Genomic DNA, 19,835 nt, shown 5'->3' with positions numbered 1-19,835 from the left:
GTCTTTCCAGTATTGAACAACATTTCTATATTCAATTAACATGTGAACCCAGTTGGCCTCTAGTAATTCATCACATTTCCAACATTTACTTTCACTCTTTTTGAGTATAAGATTTATTTTGTGTGGAGTATAGAAACTCCTATTCATAAATTTCCATGTATACAATCTCCAGTATAATGAAGAAGAGGTAGCATATGTAGGATTCAATAACAATTTTTTTGGATTCATCAGATATTTGTTTTCCATTAATCTTTAGATAGTAATTCCAAAATGTACGAGTCAAACTTTAGTGTGTCTTCTCTTAGTATCTTATAGATAGGTGAGTTACTTAATTTTTGATTATCTGTCTTTGAAAGACACCTAATAAAAAGCTGAATCAAACTAGGTATAGATTCAGTATCTAGGTTGATTGATACTCTCATTTTGTTTTCTATAAACTGCCGTAATGAGCATATAAACAACCAACTGTCTTGACTATTATCAAAACTACATAAAAAAGTTTAGTGGTTTAATACTCTTATTTTCAATAAACTGATGCCAGAATATCAAGTTACTTTCCTTTAATTTTTGAATTGCATTGATGCTGAAAGAATCTAGGCAATCAGAGGTGTATGCTATAGGGAATATAAGAAATATAAATTGTTTAATGTTGTAATTACAATCAATTATATTTTTAAAGTTATTAAATATTTGATTAATGCCATAAGAAAAATTATCAAACTTCTTATTAAATAAAAAAATTCACATAAAAGCCAATGAACTCTTCTTATTCCATATTGTTCCTTAAACTGATTTTCTATAGTTCTGACATCAATTATACAAATCTCATGTATTATTTTCCAGCTAGATATATAGGTAGGTGTGATCCAGTGTAATATTACATTAATTATAACTGATTTGGAATAAAGATCTAAGCTAGGGAATGCTATCCCATTACTGTTCCAAGCTCTAATATGTCATTTATATGCAATCCTGGGTTTTAAGGGGAACCATAAAAAAATTAAGTAGCATGGAATCTAAGTTTTTAAATAAGTTTTTGGGAGGGGGTAGTATCAATGACTGTATATAAAACAAAATTGTAGGTAAAATTATCATTTTAATTAAAGAGAGACTATCCTCCACTGTGAAGGACATTTTATTCCATCTTTTGATTAGTTCACTAATGGTGGTTATTAAATTGTTGTAGTTCAGTTTAACAGACTCTTTCCATGTACTCTTTATACTGACACCCAAATATTCTAATACATCATTCTCCCAATTAAACAGTCTATCGTGTAACTCTTGATACTATTGTTAGTATCTTTTCCTTAATATTACATTTTATATAGTTTCTCTAATACCACTGTTGGTAGCTGTTCTTTGCCATTTATTTGTGTCTGTCTCTGTTTAAAAAGAAAACAGGTAAAAAAAAAAGTAGTAGAAATAGTTACATTTTTTCCCTTTCTTGATTTTTGTTGGCATGATAGTATGGCGGATAAAGCTCCAGCAAGCTTTAAAAAATGTACTAAGTGTGGGCATAAGCTCCCTTTATCAGATGCCCACATGCCCACACTTTATGTGTATACTGCTTATGACAGCTTCACTTACAAGAACATTGTACTGTTTGCAACAGGTTTAACTCCAGGACATTAGTTGAAAGCAATAATAAACTGATTCTTAAAGGCCTTTTGCCTTCATCGTTTGGAGAGGCTATATCTGGAGAGATATCTCCAAAGATCATGACTAAAAAAAATCCTCATTTCCAAAGCCTTCTTTGTCCTCTGCTTCGAAGTCCTCAAAGAAGAGGTCTCACAAAAATCTGACTTCACCCTTGGATCTGAAGCTGAAAATGTCTGCTCCAATTTCTTTGGATCCAAGGAGACCAGAATTATCTGACCTGTTCTTCTCGGATCCAACACTATCTAAGTCAGATCCAACTGTTGCTGCCCTTCAACTTCAACTTCTGTTATTTTACCTTCCCCATTTTATTCCTCTGATTTCGTTAGCTGTCTGAGAGTCCCAAGATCCTAGCTGTCCACATCCTTCTGACTTGGATCCAAGGATTGTTTTATCATCAGATCCAAAGCTTTCTCTGAGTGCTTCGATCCTGTTGGATCCAGACACCTCTTGGAGCCAAAGCCTAGCTGTCAGGTCCAAGGAGTTGCAGTTGACTCTGAAACTTTTGGAGCCATCTCTGTGCATCAGAGCCTTGGCACTGGATAGCTCAGCTCTAGCTTCCACCTCAGGGATTTTGCCCCTGAAGCAGGGGAAGGCTGCAGTCCAAAAGCTGGCCTTTTCGGATCCAAGGTCTTCCCTTTCTTCAGAGTGATCTGTCTTTGAGGCTGTGAAGAGAGTTTTCTCTGCCTTGATGTAATGGAAGGATCTTCCTTTCTCAGATCCCAAATCTGCAAACTTGATGTCACTGGGCTCAGGGCCTTACCAAGTCCTTCCACAGGAACAGCCGGTACCAAGAGCTTAGGCTTCCACACAGGGAATTTTGATTTCTTCTTCTGATACCTCTGTAGACCAGATGTGGTTCAAGAAGTCTCATGATCCAATCCAGGACACAAGTGGAGGAAGTTCCCCCAGAGGCAGAGAAGGGAGCTCTAATGGATGACAGCAACCATGCTGCAGTGCTGGCCCACAAAACCAGGGGTCCAGAGATTCTTTCACTAATGAACCATACCAGTGCTCCTAAAGGAGGCCCAATTTTCCACCTCTGGAGGCAATCAGGGGTCGACTATCAGTGCATCAGAGAGCCTGGCTATATATAAAGAAAGATACTTGGGTGTAGAGAATTATTTCCAGGGGTTATATAATTCACTTATCACTTCCTCCTCCAAACTCAAGAAAAATCCCCAATGTTCCACCCAATCAGAGGGAAGAAGCAGCAATCTAAATTCAAAAGCTGCTAGAAAAAAAGAGTCATCCAAGGCATCCCACCAGACCAGATAGAGTCTAGGACTTACTCAAGGTTCTTTTTAGTGCCAATGAAAACGGGGGACTTGGAGACCAGTTTTGGAGCTCAGCAACTTAAACATGTCAGTTTAGTGAACCAAGTTTCGGTCAGTCACGTTTCAGTACATTCTTCCATTTCTGGGCAAGGATGACTGGATGTGATTGATAGACGGTCAGGATGCATACTGTCATATAAAGATGAACAGGCAAGCCAAAAGGTATTTACACTTCCTGCTAGGATCAAGTCATTACCAGTTCAGAGTTTTGCCCTTTGGACTCATCACAGCCCCCAGGGTGTTTACCAAGTGCATGTCAGTAGTAGCAGCTCACTTGAGAATGCAAGGATTCTGGGTGCTTCCATATCTAGACAACTGGCTCACTTCCACTCCGACAATTGATAAAGGCAAAAGACCAGGTCTTCTTGCTTTGCTGTCTTCTGGGGATAAACATAAATTATGAAAAGTCCCATCTGGAACCAACACAGAATCTAGAATTTATAGGAGCAATTCTCAATGCAAACAAAACCATAGCCTCAGTACCCCCTCCATAAGATCACAGGTTACAAAGATAATATGCAGTAGCAAGATTTTAGTCCGCCTGGTCCTTTAAGCTCTCTAGGGTCAATGGCAGCAGCCATAACACTGGTACTTTTATCCAGGTTATATATGAGGCTTCTCCAATGGATGCTAACAACTCAATGGCCTATTCTTTTCCCAACTCATGTCAACTCAGATATGAATCAAGCATACATGCAGGAGAGATCTCAGGTGGTGGGTTCAATCAGATCAGGTTCTATAAGGCTTGTCCAATCATTCCCTACAGCTCAAGGCCATAGTGACCATGGATGCTTTCCAACTGAGGTGGGTGTGTGGGGCATTTTCTGAGGAGAACAGTCCACGGCACTTGGTGCCCCAAAGAGGCCAACTTGCAGATCGTAGAGATGAGAGCAGTGCTTTTAGCATTGCAAGCCTTCCAGGATACTCTCCCTTTGGGGATGATTGCAATGCAAACAGGTAACATGTTAGAAGTCTGGTACCTCAACAAACAAGGAGGAACCACATCTTACCCCTTGAGTTGAGAAGCAGTCAGTGTGTGGCAATTGGTGATCTCATCCAACCACTTTCTCATAGCAATGCACATTACAGGGAAGTTCAGTGTGACAGAAGACAAACTGAGCAGGTGCATTCTTCTACCTCATAAATGGTCCCTCGACAACAATGTCACATAATCGATTTTGTGTCCTGGGGCCAGCTTTGCTATGATCTTTTTGCTTCCACCCTAAACAACAAATGCAGCAGCTACTTTGCCCTAATCCCCCCACCAGGGGGAATCACCAAGGGATGCTGTACTTCATGACTGTCCTCCCTGGTCTGTTCTACGCCTTTCCACCCATGCCGCTGACTCCAAAATTCCTTCAGAAAGCTGCTCTGTTGGAACAGCAAAGTCATCTGCATTGCACCTTATTGGCCTTGACAAAGTTAGTTCCCCTTCCTTTCTCCTCACTTGCTTCTCCAGCCTTGGATTTTGTATCTGACTCCAGACCTCCTGTCTCCCCAACAGGCGTGATTCATCCAAACATAACCAACCTTAGAATGACTGCCTGGCTTCTCCAGTTCCATTAATAACCAGGCATCATATACTGTCTTCACCTGTTCATCAAATACTTTTATCTTCCCATAAGCCTTCTACCAGGAAGCTCAATTCCAGCAAATGACTTCCCATAATCCTTCTACCAGGAAGCTCTATGCCAACAAATGAAAGATGTTTGTTCACTGGCCTCATCTAAATAATATTGAACCTTTCTACAGCCCCCACACACCGCATCCTTGAATTTTTGTCCCATCTCTTTAAAGAAGGACCTAGTTCATCAACCTTTAAAGTTCAGTTAGCAGCCATATCAAATTTTCATGTTGGTTTTGATAGCTCCTCTGTTGCCTCTCATAAATTAAGCAAAGCCTTCTTGAAAGACACTGTTCTTCTAAGGCCTTCCTTTAGAGATCCTACTCCTCCATGGGACCTGAATCTGGTACTGTAGGCTGTTACTAAATCCCACTTTGAATCGTCAGCAACTTATGACCTTAAATATCTTTCTTGGAAGACCATCTTTCTGGTTAGCTATTACCTCTGCCAGACAAATTTCTGAGATTCAAGTGTTGTCCTTTAAATCACCATATTTGATTTTTCACAAAGGTAGAGATACACTGCAGACTAAAGTTTCCTTTCTTCCTAAGGTGGTGTCAGAATCTAACATCAATCAATCCATTGACTTGCAAGTATTCTTTGATAAATTTACTAACAAAGGTGAATACATATTACATTTATCAGATGTCTATAGATAGACAATTACATTTCTACCTACAGAGAACAAAAGACATCAGAAAATCTGACTAATTGTTTGTTTCATTTACAAAAGTCAAATTGAGGAAACCAGTTGCCAAAGTAACTTTAGCCAGATGGCTTACTGACTGTATTTCATTTATTTATAGCAAGTTAGGTATGAAGGAAGAAGAAGAAGGTGATCAGTAAGATCAAGATATTTACTTTCTACTACATTTTTCTTTTTGTTCTGAACATTTTACCTGTCAACTGTGTTATAAATTGTGTGTGTTTGTGCATGTTAGGGCACGTAAATATTTCATGTGTTCCTATTACATTGTAATATCTATGTACATATGTGTATAATTTGTGTTCATATTACACTGTTATATCTGATACATTGTATATTTTCATCTGATTCAGCTATGGGTTGTCAGATCTGACTGGATCCAACCTCAACACCGACTCTGAAGCTGTTTGGCTGCAAGGCCCTGACTCCACCCCTACCCATAATTCCCTGAACTCCACCTCAGTACTTCAGATGTCATTTGTCACATGAAGATTTTGGTCATGTCATTGAGGGCTCAAACTTTCTATATCCTTTTGTGATGTTCTGCTTGCTAATCTTACCATTAGCTATCCTCCTCCCCCCTCTATGAAGAGAAAAACATTTCTCTGTAGCTAATTTTGTAGCAGTTTAGAGTTCATTATAAGGCCTAATTCTCATCCCACCACTGTAACTCACTGAAACAATTAGGCTGGCTGGAACTCCCCCACCATCTCTCATTCACCCAACTTACTACAGCACACAAAATAATCTACAGACCCACAGTCTGTCCTGCTCTCTCAACACCACTCACCCAGTACCAACCCAGCAGGCAAGTAAGAGCTGAAAACTATCTACTTAAAAGTAGAAAAGGCCACCTTACCTGCTGGTCAACTTCTCTGTTCCTTCAATGTCGCCAAAGTATGGAACTCACTTCCACCTTCTATAAGAAGCACAGGGAGCACCACCACCTTCAAATATACTGAAAAATCATTCAACTCTTCCTGGCTATGTACCTGCTCTATAACCTAACCGTGTCCTCCTTCTTATACGATAGCTAAACTCCTATGCTTTTTGCTACTGCTGACTGATGATATTTTCTCCATAATTATTATTTTTTTATCACTTGTTTATACTGGTACAGTAATGCTGATTAATATGTCTCTGTTTATACCTCTCTGGTTGAATTAATCTGGCAACCAAGAAAATTCCTGCTTTTATGTATATGTTCTGTATGTATTACTGTAATCACTGTCTGTTAACACTGCATCCACTTTTGTAACAGTTATTGTTTAATATTTTCTGTGTCTATGTTCTTATCGGAGCTTTTCTCCCCGGGCATACACTGAAAATGGGCTCTTTTATGCTCAGTGGGCTTTCTCTTTAAACAAATGCAGTAAATAAATGAATAAAATAAATAATATGTAGTGTCAGGTAGAATAGGTTAGTTGTAGAGTGTATGCTGAGTTCTTTGTTTAATACTGTAATTTTTTAGTGTTTTCTTAGATAATTATGTATAGTTATGTAGAATGATGTAATTTGTGATATGTATGTGTGTGTGGATCTACTTTATATTGTCAAAAAAACACTTATTCAAAATTCACAGTGTCGAGACAACTTTGCTGAAATGGCATGTTATCGAACACCCAGAACATCGCAATTTCACTTTGGGAAATGAACCACTGGGCCACCATGGTGAACCTTCCCCTTTTCTCCTCTATAGTGCAATCTCGGAGTTGGTATATTTAGTTAGAAGGGTGTGGGGTTTATTTGCTTTGGTTTGTTTTTTGTATGTTGGTGGACAAGTGGTTCATTTCCCAGAGTGAAATTGTGATGTTCCAGGTGTTTGATAATCTGTTTCAGTAAAAATATGTGTGTGTGTGTGTGTGTGTGTGTGTGTGTGTGTGTGTGTGTGTGTGTGTGTGTGTGTGTGTGTGTGTGTGTAGTAGTAGTAGTAGTAGTTAGCATAGTAGTAGTTTAGTAGATTGCTTATTATAATTAGGGTAGTAGTAGTTTACATAGGAATTTATTACTTCTAAATTTTGACTGTGTGTGTGTGTGTGTGTTTCCTATAGTTTCTGGTAATGACTGACAGACAAGGCTTAAAAAAATGCATGGAGTGTGGTTGCAAGCTCCACCTCAAGGATCCACACTCCTTGTGTGTTTATTGTTTGTGTGCTGCCCATCTTGACACATGGTGTCAGGCCTGCTTTTCATTCAGTTCCGAAGTTCTTCGAACTAGGAGGTAGAAATTGACTATGAAAGGTTTCCTTCCTCCTCAGACAGGTTTTGCCGTACCTTCCAGTTCCTCCACTGCTTCTTGTCCCACAAGCAAAGAGAAGAAGCCCAAGGACAAGAAGAAGGTTGAGAAAGAAAAAGATAGGCAAAAAGACAAAGACAAGGAGAAAGTGAAGGAAAAGGAGAAATAAAACTCTTGAGAAGCCCCGTTAGTGCTTCCGGGATCTGACTCTATTGTCCAGTTTGGATTCCATGGTACTGTGATGTTTGGAGATGGCAGTTCCTCAAATCTGTCCATCACTTCCTTGGTCCTGGTTCTCACCAGACCTCTACACTCGCTGATCCTCCGAGAACAAAAGTACTTGAAACCATCTTCGGTGGCAGTGTTGACTTGGTCATCCAGAAGCCTGACTAAATAAGATGCCAACAGGATGATGAGGAAGTTTCTCAGAATGGAGTTTCAGCTCAAGGGTGTCTCAGTATCATCTTCTGGGAATGTGCCAAATACCCCTCCTCCTTTTCCTTGTCCAGCCCCTGTCCACTCCATGGCTATATCAGATCCGATGTGTGCTAGAGCCAACAGTACAAGTGACTTTGTGTCTGACAGGCTGCATTCCTTTTTCAGCTCAATATGTTTGAATCCAGAAGATATTTGAAGCCGAAACTTTGATGCCATGTCTCCAGGGATGGTTCAGCACTGAAGTTGTTGGAGCCTTCTCTTTCCCTTGGTGTCTTGGCTCTTGATAGCTGTGTGCAGAGCTTGGCGTAGGGGTCTAGACCTCTTGGTTCCAACGTGTCCTTTCTGCCTGGGGACAAGAGGGCTGTGACAGAGCCAATAGCATCCTCAGCCTTCGAAGTTTTAAGCTGGTCCTTTTAGTGCCAAGGGAGAAGGCACATCCATTCAGTTTGGTTCCATCCAGACCCTAGCAAGAAACAGCCTCTGCTTCCCATCTTCCTCTCAGAGAGGGACAGTCAGTTTCACAGCACAGGCTTACCAGACTGCATTCTACATTAGCTCCCAGTCTGATTCAGAGCCTTCTAACCCCCCTCCCAGAACCAGCTCAAACGGAAGCACTTGCACTCTTTTCCAGAGTATTTCACAGAAGACACAAACTTGGATGAAGGTGAATGCTCCCCTGCACCCTCTGAAAATGTCACTTTTGGTGAGATCCTCAAATTGATGAAGCAGATAGGGGGATGGTCCATGGATAATCCTTCTCCAGATGAGTCTGTGTTCCTGGAAGTCTTTTGTTCTGGCTCATCTGCATGCTGAATAGTACCACCCATTAACTCACTCATTGATTTGTTGGGTCAGTGGACATAGAGAGAACCTGCCATGGTGGAACCCATCCTTAAGAAAACTCATGGGATTCTAACAGCACCCAAAGACTGGAAACAGTGGAGCAAAGTCTCACCTGTGGATGCGATGATGATAGTGGTAGCCACAAAGAACAAGTAACTGGAAGAGAGTTCCTTGGTTCATTCTACAAACAGGAAGTCTAGGGCTATGGATCATTTTGGGAAATGGACATGTGCTTCAGCAGCTTTTACTCTTAGAGTGCTGAATTATTTAGCCCACGTTACCATATTTGAGAGAGACCCGAGCAAGATTTCCAAGTCTGTCATGGGTATCCTGCCCGCAGATATTCAGAAGATGGTGCACTCCCTGGTTTCTCCCCTCTACTTTACTTCCAGCATAGCCATGTAACTGCTTTGTTAACCATCTGATGGCAAAGCCAGAATAGCAGGCACTGGCATTACTACCTGTCAGCAACTGGATATGTTTGTATTTGTTTGCAGAAATCTTTAAGATGTCCTTCATTAATGCCCCTTTTGATGGGTCCACCTTATTTGGACCTAAATTGAAAGAAGAACTGATCAGGGTAAACAGGATGGTAATACTTTATTTGAAGCAGGGATAGACTTCTCCACACCTCACAGAACCCATTCTAGTAATCAGCAGGTGGGAAAGAAGATGTGGTTCTGAAAGTCACAGAGTTCTTAACAAGACGCTTCTGGTGATAGACTTCCTCATGAAAGAGGAGGAGATACCATTGGACATCACTGTAGAGGCTGAGGAGAAACCCATAACCAGGACCTTCACAGTCTAATTATCAAAAAATCCTTCCAGCACCCCCTGAAGGGATGCATAATTGCTGCAATGTGGAGCCAGTCAGGAGATGCTTATCCCCACATCCATAAGCCTGGCAAAGCATCATTACAGATTCTTGGGTGCTAAACATAATTTCTAGAGACTACTCCATACAATTTTCCTTCCTCCTATCAAGAAGAAGAAGAAAGTTCCTTACATTCCATCCAGTAAATGAGAACTTGCAGCAGCATAAATTTCCAAGCTGTTAGAAAGAAGTGTCATCCAAGCAGTCCCCAAAGACCATCTACAATCCTGAGTCTACTTGAGGTTCTTTTTAGTACCCAAGAAAACTGGGGATCTCAGACCCATCCTGGATCTAAGCTATTTAAAACAGTATGTAAAACAGACAAAGTTCTGGATGGTCATACTTCAGTCCATTTTTCCTCTGCTGAGGAAAGATGGCCAGATGTGGTCCATGGATCTCAAGGATGTTGCTATCATTTGAATATAAAGAAACTTTTGAGGAGATTTGTATGTTTATGGCTGGGAGCCAATCATTAGCAACCAGAGCCGTGCCATTCGGGTGCACCACAGTCCCTAGGGTGTTCACCAAGACGGTGGCAGTGGTAGCAGAGCATCTTCACCTGCTAGGGATCCATGTTTTCCCATATGTCTATTATTGGCTTTTAACCATTACCTCCAGTGACCTGTTGTCAGAACATTGGGACCTTTTGCTCCATCTGAGGATTACAGTCAATGCAAACAAAAGTCAGTTTACTCCTACTCATCTGTTAGAATTCATCAAGTGCCACCTGGACAAAAGTTTGCATATTGCCAGGCTTCCAGTCTCCAAGGTGCTTGTCCTGCACCTCACAGCCACTCAAGATGTTCTTTGTGTTTCACTGTTGCAGTCCTTACATTTGGGTTATCCCTGCCAGGGTAGCCCTCGGCCTACCGGAATACCAGAGGCTTAGTATTTCTGTGTCGGTTGCTGTCACTACAGGACTGATGCCAGGTTGTCAGTAGTATAAAGTAAGGCAGCCAACACCATTACATCAGTCTTTCTTGCCAAGGAGCCTGAAGCAGAAGCAGGTCGCATGAGTGCCAGTCGGCCACTACCTGAATTTCATCTTTCGAATTGAAGCTGAAGTCTTCTAAAGTTAAGTACCCCGTTGGGGATCCTTTCTTCTTACTCTAACCGATGTCAGAAAAAGTTAACAATTGTCTCGCCTGTGGAAAGCAAATACCACACCGAGACTTTCATTTTTACTACGTCACTTGCTTAGGCCCAGACAACGATGTCCCTTGCTGTCACTTTTGTGCTTTGTTTAATGCCAGAACTATACGTTGTTGGAGCCTTATTGTAGCTAGATATTTTCACTTACAGTCCTCTAATTCCAGTATGGCTTTGGTAAGCCATTCAACAGCAGATCTTCCAAAAAAAATAAGGATAAAGACAGAGACAGACTGCACAGGTCCATATCTGCCGACGACACTTCCGTTAAGCTAGTCGTCAGTTCTCAGATCCTCAGTGAGGAGTTTTCGCAGTCCCTGATGCCCGCTTCTGTGGATTTGCAGGCTGCTACTAAAACCCTTTCAGAGTCCGGTATGCCGCAAAGCTGCAAAGCTCTTCCTCTACTAAGGATCCTGCAGTTGTCTCTACCTTGGATGGGTCCGGAGCCACTGAGAAGACACTGGCTTCCGAGGAAGTACTTTGCGCTACCGATTCTCGAAACAAACCAACGACTTTTTTCGTGTCTACCATTCTTTCAAAAACTGATGAGTTTCTAAGGCCCAAGGCAGGAACCACACCCAGGAAACTTACGACCCAATCTCAGGCACCTGCTTCCTTGCCTCAGTCTCAAATGCTTAAAATGGCAGAAGACCTTATCATGCTGATCAGGAGAAGCCAAGCTACCCCTTCCAAAAGAAAAAGAGATCTGTCCCTAGAAGTTTTATCTGAACAGGAGTCTGATGACTCTGATGCATCGGAATATGAAGACATGCAACCCTATCTGCCTATGAGGATTCTGATGCAGAGGAATCCATTCCTTCAGCCTCTCCACCCGAGGACTTTTCCTTTGGGGAAACCCTTCATACCTTAAGGGAGCATTTCCAATGGGAATGTCAGGATTGCCCTCAGTCTAAAAAGAGACTCTGAGAATTCTTAGATCTTCCACAGCACAGACCCCTGGCTATTCCCCCGTCCTGGATGTTGTGGATGATGTTTTCCTGGAATCCAGCTTGACTCCTGACACCCTCCCTCCTGCTCCCAGGAAACCTAACAGGTATTACAGAGTCCCTGACTCACATAAATTTCTTTGCAAAAATCCTACTGCTGACCCTGAGGTAATTTTCCCAAGGGCCTAAAGGAATTAAAGCAACCTCTGCTAAGAATCCCACCCCCTCAGATAGGGATTCATGAGCACTAGACAGCTGGGGTAAGAAAGTATGCAGCTCTGCTATTCTTGCTATCAGAGCACTAAATTGTCAGTTCCATATGCTAAAATTTCAACAACATACCATGGAACTCCTGAAACAAAAAATGTCTTCCTTTCCTGCTTGTGCAGAATCTAAAGAGTTACAAGAGTTAATGCATTCTGCAAGTCAAGTAACTAAGCACACCTTACACTGTGGTTTTGATGCCCTAGAAGCTTCTTGCAGGGCAGCAGTCTGGTTCTGTCCTTAGAAGTCATGCTTGGCTTAAGGAACAGCCCTTGGCAGACCATGTCAAATCAAAAATATTGGATGCACCCTTGCACAAAAACAATTTATTTGGCACCAAGGCAGAGGAGGTCTTAAAAAAGATGGAAGAAAAAGCTTAATCTGTGCAGACATTTAAGGATTTCCTACAGGTCCAGCCACCCAGCTTCAGCAGGCATTGCCCCTCCAAGCACTGGTCCTTTCCTTCTCCCACCAGGTCAGTTCAGCCCAGACCCTGGGGAAGCAGACCCCCCAGACAGCAGCCACAGGGAATGCAGACATCAAAGCATTGGAGTTCCTCCACTTCAAAACCAGGGAGTTCTAAGCCACCCCTGATGGTACAAACTCACAATGACTCCCCTCTCCCACTCCCTTCCTCTGCCAACCTGCACTTGTCCCTAGGAGGAAAACTCTTCTTTCACGCAAGCACCTGGGCCACTATTACCAGTGCAACTGGGTCCTCAACACAGTGTCCCAGGGATACAAATTTTCTTTCCACACTCTTCCAAGCCCAAAATGATTCCCAGGTTTTCCTCCAAACCAGTGGGCAGAGGCAAAAAAGCAAGTCCTTTCCCTGCTCTCTATGAGGGCAATAGAGCACATCCCTGCAGAACAGATAGGCCAAGGTTTCTACTCCAGACTTTTTCTGGTATCCAGAAAAGAGGGCACCTGGCACCCCATCCTCGATCTATCCATTTTAAACACCTTCCTGGTGATACCAAAATTCAAACTGCTCACCCTCCAGCAACTGCTACCCATGCTCTGCAAGGATGCTTGGCTAGCCACTATAGACCTAAAAGAGGCCTACCTCCACATTCCTGTCAGGGAATCATGCAGGAAATATGTAAGTTTCAGGGCAGGATCTCTGCACTTCCCTTTGGCTTATCTTCTGCTCTCAGAGTTTTCACAAAATGTCTGGCTCCTGCCATTGCCTTCTGTAGACAAAGGAATATCCAAATTTACCCATACTTAGATGACTGCCTAATTCAGGCAGACAGTCAGGAAAAGCTACTCAAGCACTGGGCCTTTGTAAAGTCCCTACTGACCTTCCTGGGGTACACTATCAATGAAAAGAAATCCAAACTAGTACCCACCCAAAGGATTATTTTCCTGGGCGCAAGTCTGGACACAGCATCCCAGATGGCATTCCTTACACCAGAAAAGCTAACTTACCTGACAGCCTACTTCTCTCAACTAGCCACCCAGACCCCAGTTATCTGCAAGGAAAATCCTGCAAGCTCTGGGGTTCATGGCATCTTGCATTCTACTCATTCCATATGCCAGACTGCATATGAGAAAACTTCAGTGGTACCTAAAAAGCCTTTCTTTGGTGTCAGCATTCTCAAGTCCTGGAAACTCTTATACCAATGATACCTTGCCTAAGGAAAGATTTTCTTTGGTGGGCAACAGCATGCTCCCACAACAAGGGACTTCTTTTCTCACAACCCCCCGCTACCCAGACCCTCACCACAGATGCATCAGACTGTGCCTGGGGTGCACACCTGGACAGCAGGTGCATACAGGGCCATTGGAGCCCACAGCAAATCCATCTGCACATAAACCAAAAAGCAATGTTAGCTGTCCAGCATGCATTGACAGCCTTCAGGCCCCTTCTCTCCCCAGGGGCTCTCCTGATCAAAACAGACAAAACCACTGTGATGTGGTATATCAACAGGCAGGGAGAGACTCAGTCTTACCTTCTATGCATGCTAGCCATGACCCTTTGGCACACAGCCTCTGCCATGCAACTCCACCTGTTAGCACAATTCCTGCCAGGCTCTCTAAACTCTGTGGCAGACCACTTAAGCAGAAATCATTTAAGGCCGACACAAGTGGCAGCTAGACCAAAGAACCTTCAACCTAATAACTCAGAAATGGGGCACTCCGAAGTTCGACCTCTTTGCCTCCCACACCAACCATCAGCTCAGCAAGTTCTGCACCAGGGAGCATCACTGCATGGCTTGGAAAGTGGATGCCCTATCCTTCCCCTGGGTCAATCTCTTGGTCTGTGCATTTCCCCCACTTCCTCTCATCACCAGAGTAATGATCAAAATAAGGGAGGAAAAACCAAAGACAGTTCTGATTACTCCAGACTGGCCATGCCAGCACTGGTACCCACTGCCATGCAGCCTGTCCCCACTGCCACCATGGCATCTCCCTCAGACCTCAACCCTCTGGACCTAGAGGGAAGGAGAATTCATGCATTCCAAATTGCAGACTCTCAGTTTGGCAGCCTGGCTTATTCCCTGACTACTGACCAATCTGCCAACCTCAGTAAACATGTTCTAGATGTCTTACATGAGAATAGACAGACACCCTAGCACCAGAAAGTCTTATGCTGACAAATGGAAAAGGTTCTGCGCCTGGATTCAGGCTAAGGGAGCTGATATGGCACAGCCCTCCCTACCTCTCATCCCGGATTATCTAGCTGACCTGCCACACAGTGGTCTCTCCTTTTCCTCTATTAAAATTCATGCCTCTGTTATTTCTGCTCATTTCCACACTGAGCACCCCCTTTTCTCACACCCTCTGATGAAACAATTCCTAATTGGGGCTAGCAACTTGAGGCCACCCAGAAGAGCACTTACTCCAGCTTGGGACCTTAACTTTGTTTTGGAAAAGCTCACCCTGCCCCCCTTTGAACCAGCATCTTCAGCAGAGTTAAATTTTCTCTCCTGGAAGACAGCTTTCCTTCTGGCCATCACTTCAGCCAGGAGATTCTCTGAGCTGCAAGCACTCATGGCTGTAGACCCCTTCATCATCTTCCATGCTGACAGGTTGTCCCTCAGAACTAACCCATCCTTCATGCCCAAAGTGGTGTGCGGTGTGGCTCTCAATCAATCCATTAATTTGCCTACCTTTTTCTCTACCCATCAAAACAAGGGGGAAAGGATCCTGCACTCTCTAGATGTGCACAGACAGCTCAGATTATATCTAGACAGGACTAAATCATTCAGAAAGTCTGACCAATTACTAGTCAGCTTTGCTGCAGGGGCAGAGGGCAAAGCCATTTCCAAACAAACCATTTCCAAATGGATAGCACACTGCATCCATTCCTATTACAAGCAACATGGAAAGCCTCCCCCTAAGGGGGTCAGGACCCACTCTACCAGAGCAACTTACACCTCTGCAGCTTTCCTCAGAGGAGTCCCCACCATGGGCATCCTGGAGGCTGCCACCTGGACATCTGTTGACACTTTCACCAAGCATTACCACTTGCCTTTCTTCTCCAAATCCAGGGCAGGCTTTGCCACTGCAGTCTTGCAGGGCATCCTAGCCAGCCCCTAGGCTCCTTGAATGCCTCCACCCTTTTCCTCAGCTTTGGGAATCAACCCAAATGTGATGACTGGAACAGTGAAACACAAAGAACATAGTACAGTTGTGTACACTTGCCATAAATGTAGATGTTCGAGTGTATTCACTGTTGCAGTCCTGGTTTCTTTCCCTCCATCTTCCTCTTCTTTCTGTCTCTTTCTCCTTACAAGGAAATTTTTGATATTTACTTTCTACTGGTGGGGTTCTTCCACCATATCCTGGCTCCCAATTGGGGGCTCCTGACAGGGCAAGAAAAATTGATATAATGGTGTCAGCTGCCTTACTTTATACTGCTAACGACCTGACATCAGTCCTGAAGCGACAGCAACCAACGCAGAAATACTAAGCCTCTGGTATTCGAGCCGACCAAGGGCTACCCTGGCTGGGATAACCCAAATGTGAGGACTGCAACAGTGAATACACTAGAACATCTACATTTATGTTAAGTGTACACAACTGTACTTTCTCCATCACCCCTCTGCTATGGCAGGGCTATTCACATACTGGGTCTAATGGCTTTCACGAGTCTCATGGCTCCATTAGCCAGAGTTTACATGGTAGTGCTTCAGTGAGCCCTAGTGGTGCAGTGGTCCCAACTACATCATCTACTTCGTGCCAAGATTTGACTCACCCAAATTTGCAGGCAACACATATCCTGGTGTGAAATGTCTCATTCAATGACAGAAATATGTCCTGGCAGTAGTGACCACAAATGCATCCCTTCTAGGGTGCAGGCAGCATTTTGAAAGGAAGGCAGTCCAAGGCAGTTGGTCACATGCAAAGGGCAACCTTCACATCAATGTCCTGGAGATGATGGCAGTCCTCCTAGTGTTGCAGGCTTTTCAGGACCTGTTTCCCAAGGATATGATATTGGTTCAGACAGATAATGTGTAAGTGGTTTGGTACATCAACAAACAGGGAAAAACATGTTTCTACCTCCGTGTCAAGAAGAGAGTCTGGCAATGAGCAATGTCTTCTAACTGCTTTCTAATAGCAAAGCATATCCCAGGTCATCCAATGTACTGGCAGATAAATTGAGCAGGTCTATCTTAATGCCTTTCAACTGGTCCCTTAATCCAACAATGACACTTCTGATTTTCAGCGCTTGGGCCAATATTGCTGTGACCTATTTGCATCCTACCTAAACAACAACAGCAGCCATTACTTTGCTCCGATTCCTCCACAGGCACAGTCATTGAGGGATGCTCTAGTCCACAGTTGGCTGTCAAGCCTCCTGTATACATCTTCCCCTTTGCCTTTGATAAACAAGTTCATTTAGAAAGCAAGAATGTGCAAGGCCAAGGTAATCCTCAGTGCTCGTTTCTGGCCTTGACAAATGTGGTTTCCTTTCTTATCCCCTACTAGTTCATTCTCCTTGGATCCTGGGCCATTATCCATACCTACTATTCCACCCATCTTGACTACCTCCTCTGACCCAGAAAGCCATGTAGTTATCCACCTGGTTCCTTGAATTCTAACATTGGCCAGAGATGCCAGGCTCCATGCTTTGGTAGTTCACATCATATCAGCCTCTCAAAAACAGACCACAATGAAAATATACTGTAGCAAATGGTAGACCTTCTCCATTTGGGCTATGTCAAGGCATTTAGATCCCTTCTTGCCCTATTCCTTCCATTTTAGAATTCCTAGCTGAGGTTTTCCTCAGTGGCTTCAGTTACTCCACTGTAAAAGTGCAAATGGCAGCTATCTCAAGTGTCTGATAACTCTGTAGCTTCTTTAAGATGCTCTAAGAGCTTCTTGAAGGGAACCTTTTTCCTACAGCTACCTATCAGAGACCAGGTACCTCCATGGGACATTACCATCATGTTACAGGCATTGACTTAACCACCTTTCAAACTGACAGTATCAGCCAATTTGAAGTTTCTCTCTTGAAGAACAATTTTTCTAGTGGCAGTTATTTCGGCCAAGTGGAATTCTGTGATGTAAGTACTTTCCTGCAAGCCTCCCTATTTGGTCTTTCTCAAGGACAGAGTCTCCTTAAGAACTAATGATGTTTCCTTCCTAACATGACATCTGAAACTAATTTAAATCAGTCAATAAACCTACCAGTCTTTTTTCCTAGATTCTCAAACAAGGGTGAATACATTCTACATATACTGGATGTTCAATGCAAGCTTAGGTTCTGTTTTCAGAGGGCCAAACCATTCAGGAAAATAAGATCAGTTGTTTGTGGCATTCTCAAAACCTAAACTGGGCAAAGCAGTGGCTAAGGTCACTCTGTGTAGATGATTATGTGAGTTTGTTTCCCTCATTTACAGCAAGAAAGGGCTTGTCTCTACAATCCATACCTAAGGTTCATTCCACGAGGTCAATGGCCACTTCATCAGCCTTTGCCAGCAGACTACTACCTGATGATGTTTGCACAAGTTACTACTTGGTCAACAGTTCTTATCTTTGTATTCATTACAAACTCAATGAGCAATCTATATCACATTCCACCATCTTCAGGAATGTCCTTCTTGATACTACCCAGGTCTGTATGCTTAAGTATGTATTCCGTAGTTGAACTGGATGAAAATAGACAACATTGGATATGGAAATTATGCAGTTACCAAAGCGAAATATCCACGTTGTCTGATTTTTATCTGGTTCAACCTCTTCCCTCCTGCCCCCTTCCAAATTGTAATAAATGAACTTCTGATGACTTTGTTCTCTCTGGTTAACCTTGTGTAAATAGTCCTTACTGCCTATTCTTATAAACATACCATTTTTTTCTACTGTAGTCCTCAGGTTAGTCTTAAAGTTTATATGATTGATATACACAGGTATCAGTCTAGATATGGGTACATTATCTTAACAGGGAAAGATACTGAGGTGGAATTCAAGGAATTATGAGTAAGCATGGAGTCAGAACCCTGGAACCAAAGAGCTTCAGATTCAGTGCGAGGTAGGATCTGGTTGAATGCAACAACCCATAGCTGAACTGAGCGAAAATGGGACAACATGGATCTTTTGTTATGGTAAGTACATCACTTTTGTTTCATGTGAATATGTATTATATTCAAGCTCATTCATTTAAAGAAATATTCAGTCCATCTAAAATATATTTAATTTGATATATGTGTATTCCTTAAGTCACTCAGCTATGTATTAGACTATGTTTATGTTTGTCTTTTTACTGTTTGTATACTACTTGGTCAACATTTTTATTCTGATTTTATATATATCCCAATTTGACTTGTTTATAAGATCATTACTATGTATTGTTTTTATGTGTCTTTGAGTTTTTCTCTCCAATACTCTATTGCAAATATGTTATACTCGAGTGGATTTTTGTTCTTATCAGAGAAAATTAACAAGTAATGCAGATTATTTTCAATAAGGTATAAGAAATATAATGTGCATTATTAGGCAGCTGTATTTACAGTTAGATTTAATTGGTAAGGCCTGATATCAACATGCTTGTTTGCTGTAGTTTCTAAGAAGATGTATGTCACTACTATCTGGCACTAATGGTAGAGATTAATCTGTGATGCAATCCATTAGCGTAGAGCAGGTGTGGCATCTTCTTATATGTTTGCCTTGAGAAGACCTTTTCCAATTAATTTTCCATGTTGCTTTATAAAGGGCTTTGACTGACTTTGAAGATATGAATGGATGCTATCATCTGTTGTTACTGTAAGTTCCTCATACAGGTGCATCTTTCTTGCAGCTCCTGGATAACAAAAAAAAACATTTTTAGGTAAGTACTAATTACATTCTTTGATCCGTTTTAAGTGAGGAGATTAAAAAAGAGAATTTTGTTAAACTGAATGGTTTAAGAAAAGTGTGGTGATCTCTTTGGAGAGAGACAGTTTACCAGTATAGCAATGGAATATGGGAACACAGTAGTGACCTTGTTTAACTTCTGACTTGGGACCCCAGCTTTAGATGGCCATACGAGTTCCTTCTTGTTTTTAAACATGCTGAAGTAATGCATCCGACACCGTTTCCCAGTCTTTTCCTAATCTTGTATGTGCAGCCAGGGCAAGGTATTTCCTGCATATGTCCATCACTGATGTGCTTGGTATTGAAACTGGTTTATTCGTGATCTGAGTGTTAACTTGAATGTACCCTTTTCCACTATTTATGGATTAATAAAGAAGAGGACTGCTTACTGGCATTTTGGTTTGTGGAATCCTTGTTTGGCAATATCGTGGTACTGGTTTTTAACTTTATGGACATCTT

The 19,835-nt window shown here is 42.4% G+C and overlaps 1 protein-coding gene across 3 annotated transcripts in view; it reads left to right on the top strand.

The window, feature by feature from the left end:
• The window catches only part of CALCOCO1 (calcium binding and coiled-coil domain 1), a 1,510,704-nt gene that overhangs the window by 417,577 nt on the left and 1,073,292 nt on the right, over nt 1–19,835 (top strand). The gene's annotated exons all lie outside the window — the stretch shown is intronic.

The sequence above is a fragment of the Protopterus annectens genome, chromosome 9.part0, assembly GCF_019279795.1.
Source record: "Protopterus annectens isolate FY-2018-M chromosome 9.part0, PAN1.0, whole genome shotgun sequence".
Lineage (NCBI taxonomy): Eukaryota > Metazoa > Chordata > Ceratodontiformes > Protopteridae > Protopterus > Protopterus annectens.
This window is presented reverse-complemented; position numbering and strand designations above follow the sequence as displayed.